Source organism: Parus major, chromosome 11, assembly GCF_001522545.3.
Source record: "Parus major isolate Abel chromosome 11, Parus_major1.1, whole genome shotgun sequence".
Taxonomy (NCBI): Eukaryota; Metazoa; Chordata; class Aves; order Passeriformes; family Paridae; genus Parus; species Parus major.
This window is the reverse complement of record NC_031780.1, coordinates 18,532,492-18,540,338: the sequence shown is the minus strand read 5'-3', so window position 1 is coordinate 18,540,338 and position 7,847 is coordinate 18,532,492.

Here is a 7,847-nt window from a genome sequence, read left to right as displayed (position 1 = left end):
GCCTGGGGAATTACATAAATGAGAAATCTTGTTTTAATTATTTTCTTACGGAATATTCTTATGTTAAATCAGTTCAACGCAGATGAAAACTTCCTAAGTTCATCTTACAGTGCAGTTGTTCTTCAGAAGCCTTTACTGTACTGTACTATTTCCATAAAGTTCCATCAATAACAACCTGCTCTCATATTATGCATCAGGCAAATCACTTTCCTTTGTAGGAAGGGAATCTTCCCAAGCCTCTCCAGCATCAGCTGCTGTGGGCAGTGCAGGGTCCCTCGTCCACAGGAGGACATGTTCCAAAGAAAGGACCAAAATACTCATTTGAAAACAAAAGAATGCACTCAGAGAATTGAGGTTCCAAGAGGGTTTGTTTGGGTTTCTTTCCTTTTCCTTTCACTTGTGTGCACGTGTGTGTATATATTTTGTAAGGTGGAGCTTCAAAAGGAAAACATGGTTAGAGGAACTCTTTAAGACCAGAAATTCCAGAGTAGTAAAGTAAACCAAAGCTCTAAAGGAAACAAAAGCTGCTTTCTTGTGTTTCAAGAAAAGTTTAAAAGTTTGTGATTCATCCTGTAACTAATGCCGTAACTAGAGTATATAATTTGACTTAAATTAAGTTTTCATTTGAGAAATATTTTCATTTTCTTTAAAAGAATATAGTTTTCTTCCAAGAACTTGGACCAACGTTGATTTTTATTTTGTAGGAAATAAATGAATTCCCAGTTTGTATATCATGTAACTAGTTTACATGCTGAAAATATACATTAGTTAACTATTTTTGTATATATATATCCTTGTAAAACCTTTCAATGTGCTTCTGTCTTTTAGTCTTTAGAATTACTTGTGGTTTTGTGTTTCAGTGTTTGATTCCCTTGATTGTTGAAGAAAAAAATTGGGAAATGTAGATTTATTTATCTAAAGAAGAAGCTACTTGCTATCATCTTAAGTTATTTAATATTAAAGTCAGAAGTTTCATTTAACCTTAGATGCTATAATCTGCTTTTTTCAATAAAGACATTTTGTAGTTATGTCTGGTTTTGTAGTTCTGTTGCATGTAAGTATTTTTTTTTAAAATTTAATCTAGGTGGGCACTAAAAGAATTTTCAGAACCCTTGTATTGCCTACAGAAATGCCTGACTGATATTAATTGATTGCAGCTGCATTCATGAAAGATTTTGGTCCTCTAGTGCAAGTGTTACTAATTAAGGTCTAAAATATGCCCACAGCTAACGTTCTGCAGCTGCACTTAGAAAAGAATTTAGTCACTCTGGCACTTTTTAATTAAGCTTTAACTAGTCTGGCTAGTTCACATGTCAGACAGTCAGTATTGAGGAACACTTCCTTTTCAAAACTCTCATTATTTTTTGGAGTGTTACACAAGAGAAGTATTTGCCTGTGCTATGAACTTAGCTTGAAGCACTTGGACCTTGGTTTGGGGAACTTTCTCTATATTCTTGCTAAATCACAGTAATCCAGAAACTGTGGCCAAAGCTCTGATAGGATCAAAGAGATGCATGTTTATCTATTTTATCTTTTTGAAGCTTTTTGCCATCTTCCTGATTCCAGTTTCATGGCACAGATGGGAGCTTGGTCACATTGACCTTCCTCACCCCATGGTCCTGCAGCAGCAGCTGTGTCTGTCGGGCAGAACGTGCTCTGGTGTCTTGTCTCCAGCTGGCCAGGGGAGAAAGTACAACAGCCAGTTCCTTCCTTGTTTCCTCATAGCCAGTGTCCTTCCTTTCCATCAGGCTGGCCAGTCTGCTCTCCTGGTGAATGTTCTTCCCTCCAGTGACCAGCAGACATCAAACACTCACAAGCTGCTCTTTGCGTCTGGGCCACCCTCCCATCAGAGGGGCCTCTGCAGCTCTGCCACCCTGGCTTGGCAAAGCCCAAATAACTTCACAGCTGGAAAGAAACTTCCTAGAGGTTTTCCCACAATGGCTATTTTGGCAAATTTTTCTTCTGCACAGTCAGAATGGAAAGAGTTACAGATGCCACAATTGTTTTAGGGACAGTCTGCACTTTGGTGCTTTGAAACAGATGTACCATACTTCTGTAGGGCCTTCACATACATGCTATTTTCTCACTCGTTATTTTCAAAAATTCATTCAAAATGAGCAATCCATGCCATCCTCAAAGGAAAAAAAAAAAAAACAAACCACAAAGACTGGCCAACTCAAAGCATTTTAATAGGACCTTACTACATGGGTAACACAAATGTACTTAATAAAAATCTAGGACATCTTAATGCAGCAAGAATTTACACCAACTCATAATCAGCCTGACTGAAAAAAACAGAATACTTTAAAATCTTAACTGTTCTGTGTGGGCCTCCGTGCAGAAAGCACATACTGGAAAAAAGAACATTTGTTCATGGCAGGGTGGGTGTGAGTCAGGCCCTGGCTCCCAGGGGAGCACCACCAAAGGCTGCACTGTGCTGGGTCCCTGGCCCTGTCCTGTCCCTGGTCCTGTCCTGGGTCCCTGGCCCTGTGCTGGTCCATGGCCCTGTGCTGGGTCCCTGGCCCTGTCCTGTCCCTGGTCCTGTGCTGGGTCCCTGGCCCTGTCCTGTCCCTGGTCCTGTCCTGGGTCCCTGGCCCTGTGCTGGTCCATGGCCCTGTGCTGGATTCCCTGGCCCTGTCCTGGTCCCTGGTTCTGTCCTGGGTCCCTGGCCCTGTGCTGGTCCATGGCCCTGTCCTGGGTAGTGAGGGGCGCAGAGCTGAACATAATACTCAGGGTTTGGCCTCAGCAGTGCCAAGCACAGGGTGACAATCACTGCCCTGGTCCTGATGCCCACCTGGGTGCTCCTGGGCTCGTGTTTAGCCACTGTCACCAGCATCCCCAGGGCCTTTCCCTCTGTGCAGGTTTCCAGCCCCTCTGCCCCAGCATGTTGCTCTGCTGGTGGTGGTTGTGACCCAAGGATAAGACCCAGCATTTTACCCTGTTGACCCCTCACACCGATGGCCTCAGCCCATCCATCCAACCTGTCCTGATCCATCCCTCAGCAGAGCCTTCTACTCTCCAGTAGGTCAACACTCCCACCCAACTTGATGTCATCATTGGATTTAGCTAAATCTGCTAAATAGTGAGCAAGAGCTACTGGACATGGAGTAGGAGACATCAGTCTTCACTGGGTGTCTAAGCCAGACATGAAAATGTCACCCTCTAAACAGAGGGCATTGGTTTCTGGAATAAATTGCAGGTCATTCCTTGGTCACCACTACTGGGCTAATCAGCAGCTGATTTATGTAATTTTAAAAGCTATGGGGTTCACCATAACTTCTGATAAAACTCCAGAAGACCAAAAAAATATTTTCTTTCTGTTCAAAAATCATTTGAGATCCTATCACAGCACTCAATACAATTCCCACCATTTCTTAACACTTCAAGACAACAAAGGCAAGTTCCCATGTTGTTTAAGAACGCATATTTAGAACTGGCTCATGTCTGCAGTACCTGCACTGTCCCTGTGCTGTCGGTTTCTGTCCCATCTGAAGACAATACACAACATTAGAGAATATAAATCACTGCTCACACAAAGAGCACAGGAGAAAGACAAATTGAAAACTGTACAATAAGTAAGAGACCATGAGGAGATCTGGTTTGCCAGAAGTGATTAAGTATCTATCCAGCAACACATTTAAGAACAAATTCTTAAAGGTTTGCATCACAGCTGAAAAAAGAAATCCTCAAACCCCCTCATTTGTATGTACATGTCTGGGAAGCCATCGCCTTGAAGAACAAGGTCTGCTTTGGTTAGTCACAGTAAGTCAAGCGGTTAAGTGGACTATCCAAAAAAAACATGTTAATTAAAAATTTGGCACATTTAAACTATTGCAGGAATGTTAAAGCCAACTGATCAGTTAATTACTGGCTGCTCTGGCGAGGAAATGAAAGCCAGAGACACCCTCAGTGCCTCCAGCACAGGAAGGGAACGGTGACACGCACAGTTCCCAAACGGTGTCAGCAGGCCTGGCACTGCTGACCCTGGCACTGTGCTGGGTCCTGCTGAGTCCTCAAGGGCATTGGGACAGGAGAGGAAATCAAAGATTTGATAAAGCTGTGTCTTTTACTATCTCAGGCATGCAGCTGAAAAGTTCCTGAGTCAAATGCAACAAGCTATCAGAGGGAAATAAAGCCGTGACAAATTCTGCTCTGTGAGGGTTGGGTATTGTGGGGATTTGGTCTCACCTTGGTGTCCTGACCTGAAGTTTTCAAAGCTCACACACTATGGATGGATACACAACAGAGAAGGGCAGAAAATTAAAATGGCCTGTGAGGCAGGGTGCAGTGCCAAGGAGAGAATAACAAGAGTTATCTGCAGTACCTTCAAGCCACATGTTTAACTGCACGTACCTGTATCAATGGACATGGCTCCCCAAATTTTTTTCACAGAGCTTCTTCAGTGAAGCAAAAAAAGGGGCTGCATCAGGCATTGCTGCCTGTCTCCCAACAGGATGGTAATGACACTCCTCCACATATGGCTGTGTCTGGGCTCACCTGGGAGTTCATCCTTTTTCCCACTTCCCCCTATGTCAGAAAAAGAACAGGGGAAAATAAAGCATCACAGCTTTCTGCACCATTTACTTTCCATTCCTTATCAGGGCATTTCCCAGCAAAGCAGAAGAGGAAGCTGGCTGGGCACAAGTCTGGGGCTGTTGGTGCAGTGTCACTGTCACACATGAATCCTTCTGTAAAAATGGCAAGCCTTGGCCCAACAAACATCATGGTCACTTTAGACACATCCCACTGCTTCTAGTGGTGTCTTATCTCGTGGAATAATTCATTTCTACCTACATCCCTCACCCATAAAAGTTACAGCAGCAGTTTATTTGGCTCGTTGTTCTTTTATCATCCCAATATACTGCAGTTAATGGTAAAAGTGACAGACATGCAACTGGATTTAGATCTGCCTTTACTTGGCTATAGATGTTATTTCATTCTCTATTTAAAAGAAAATATTTGTGACCTTTTTTTTAATTACTTACTCTCCTTGCAATCAGTTTTTAGCTGCTGACCTAACCACAGCACATTTTCAAATCTCTAGATAAAAACTTATTTTTTAAAGCCAGAAACCCCTATTTTTAAAATTAATAAATGTACTGACAGTTAATATATAACTAGCCAACAATTTTTCAGAAGCCTCATCAGAATGGGGAAAGATTAACAAAAAAGTCTGTATGGAAGAGTCCATGAATGCTTCTGAAATGAAAAGGAGCAGAAGTCCTTAAAAATAGTGCAATTCAAACAGAATCAGAAAAGAAGGAAGGTGGAGCAAGACAAAATTTTCTTTTCATGTTTCTTGGATAAGGCCTTGAGCAACCTGATGGTGTGGGAGGTGTCCCTGTACACAGCAGGGGGGGTTGGGATTTGATGCTCTTTAAGACCCATTCCAACCCCTAACATTCTGTGATTCTCATTTTATTCTGCAACATACAGAAGAAAACCTGCTAAACCAATGGCTCTGGCAGGCACCAGACAGTGCTTTGATAAAGCATGATGAATTTTACCATTTGATTTTTTTTTTTCCTGTATTAATCACAATATCTTCAGAAGTGAAATACTTTCCTTGTCTGATGAGCCAAAAGATAGTGTGAAGTTAGGCAGCTACTGCACTGCAGTCAGTAATTTCCATATGACTTTTCCCAAAAGCTTTATGGCTTTATTGGCACCCAAGTCCAAGGATCTCCTGCAGCAGGAATTTGCTTGCAGGCTTAGCAGGCACAGTCAGGGAGGACAAAGGAGGAGGTACCAAAGGCTGCTGTTTTTCTTGAGCTGGATCTTCAATTGCAGCCTTGTGCCTGGTGAGCCTGGCTGGGTATGAAGTGCCAGCTGCCCCTCTTTGTGAAGAACAGCAAAGCTCTCTTGATGTGGTGTATGAGCAGTCTCTGCTTTGTCCAAAGTCTCAGCAGTTTACTTTCACTGCATGTTGTCCTTTTTAGCTGCTTGTGAAGAGGGCAAAGGTTTTGTTTGTCCTTACAGCACCTCCCACCTCAAAAAAGCCCAAATCCCATATGTATATGAATTCACTGTAAATACTGTACTCAATATATGCAGCTAAAAAATCCACATGTAAAGGTGTAAGTGGGCTGAAGGGCTGTTGTGTACAAAGTTCTCCTTTTAGAGGGAAGCTGATCCCATCAGATTCACTGACAGAGGGTTGCAGAGTATTTTACAAGTTTCCCAGTATTACTTGTTGGAGCAGATGATACCACCGCTGACGGGTACATAAGCACATTTCCTCTCACTGTGTGATAGTAGTTACTCCTCACTCCCTCTCCAGCTGAAGTGTACCAAATATCCTGTTCTACCAGGAGGAAATTCTCCATCTGAGCTGCAGATCCACACGCAAGGACAGGCAGCAGAGGCAGTGCCCACTGTGACCACGGCAGGGCCCAACCTGGGGCCAGGCCATGGCCAAAGATGGGGACCAGACTGTGGTGGTGCCCCACAGCTTCCCCCAACAAAGCACAGGTCTGTGAGCACAGCAAGATGAACCCTCTGGGGTTTGCTGTGTTTGGGTCTCAGGGAGAGAAAAAAGCTGCAGCATGTAGAACTAAAGGTGGACAAAAGGAGGAAAGAGTCAGAGGTGACACAGCCAGGGGCTGGATTGAAGAGCAGCTGGTCATTGCTCAGCCTCCTGCATGGTGTCAAGTGCACCAACTTTGAAGGACATGGGAATGTCACCAGAGGACCTTTTCCAGCAGAAATACCAAAATTATTTCAAAGCAGGTACCCTTGAGGAGTGTCCCCAGCCCTCCCCAGCTACCAAAGTGAGCACTAGAAAGGCAAGAACAGCACCTCCAGTTCCTCTCTGTCTCTGCCAAAATGTCTGGAAGCTGAGGGCCAGCACAAGAACTCATCGAGCCCCCCCAGCTGTGTAAGGAACCCCCCCAGCTCTGCTGTGCTCCTGCCTGAGGAGATCAGAAATGATTATCTGGGACACCGTGGAGGAAACGCTCCTCCTGTGCCTGCTGCTGTGAACTGCAGTGAACTCCACTAAGTCCCACCACAGCAAGGCCAGGTTTAACTGTGTACTATCTCATTTTTATTTTTTTTCCATGTTTTGATAGTAGAAGATTCTGGAAGTCACTAAAAATAAGTTTGTTTGGGTTTTTAAGCCAAATTCAAACATATTTGTGTCATCTTTCAAGATGGCACCTCCCCCCTGCGTCTACTTGACAACAGATTTGTCAGTCATTAAGAATGCTCTGTATGCACAGAAATATCTCGGGTTACTTTTCCCATAATCAAAAGAAAACAAATCCCAGAGCAGGCCTGGCAGGCCACTTCCGTCCAGCACTGCTGCCCCCCGAGACACATCAGCCTCAGCTGCTGCCTTCAGAGGGCAAACAAGGGAGTTTGCTTCCAATATAAAATTAGACATAGAAACAAACTGACCTTCCCCCCCTCCCAGAAAAAACCAACAAAACCCAAGCTCTAGCCCAGCTATTTCTCCATTAAGGAGACATTAATTAGATGTATGTGAGTGCTTGGGCTGGGTAGGGCAGCACAGAGGTTGTGTCCTTGCTGTGCTCTGCTCTCAGTGCTGGCTGCTGCTCCCAGCACCTTGGGAGCGCTGCTGCCCCAGCTCAGTTTCCAGGGTGCCCTCTCCCTCTGCCTGCTCCTTCCTGATTATACAGCATTGCCATTTAGGAGTTTTTTACCTCATTATCCTCCTTTAAATCCCTCCCTAATACCTTCATCTGTTGTTATGGTTAAATGAATTTTGCCAATTTAGAGATGGTAACATGCTACGGCTACGACCTGTATCTATCTGTCCTGCCTAAATTTGGGCAGTAAGTTTCTGAGGGAAAAAAGTCCTGGTTTTAATTAGAAGGAAGACAGTC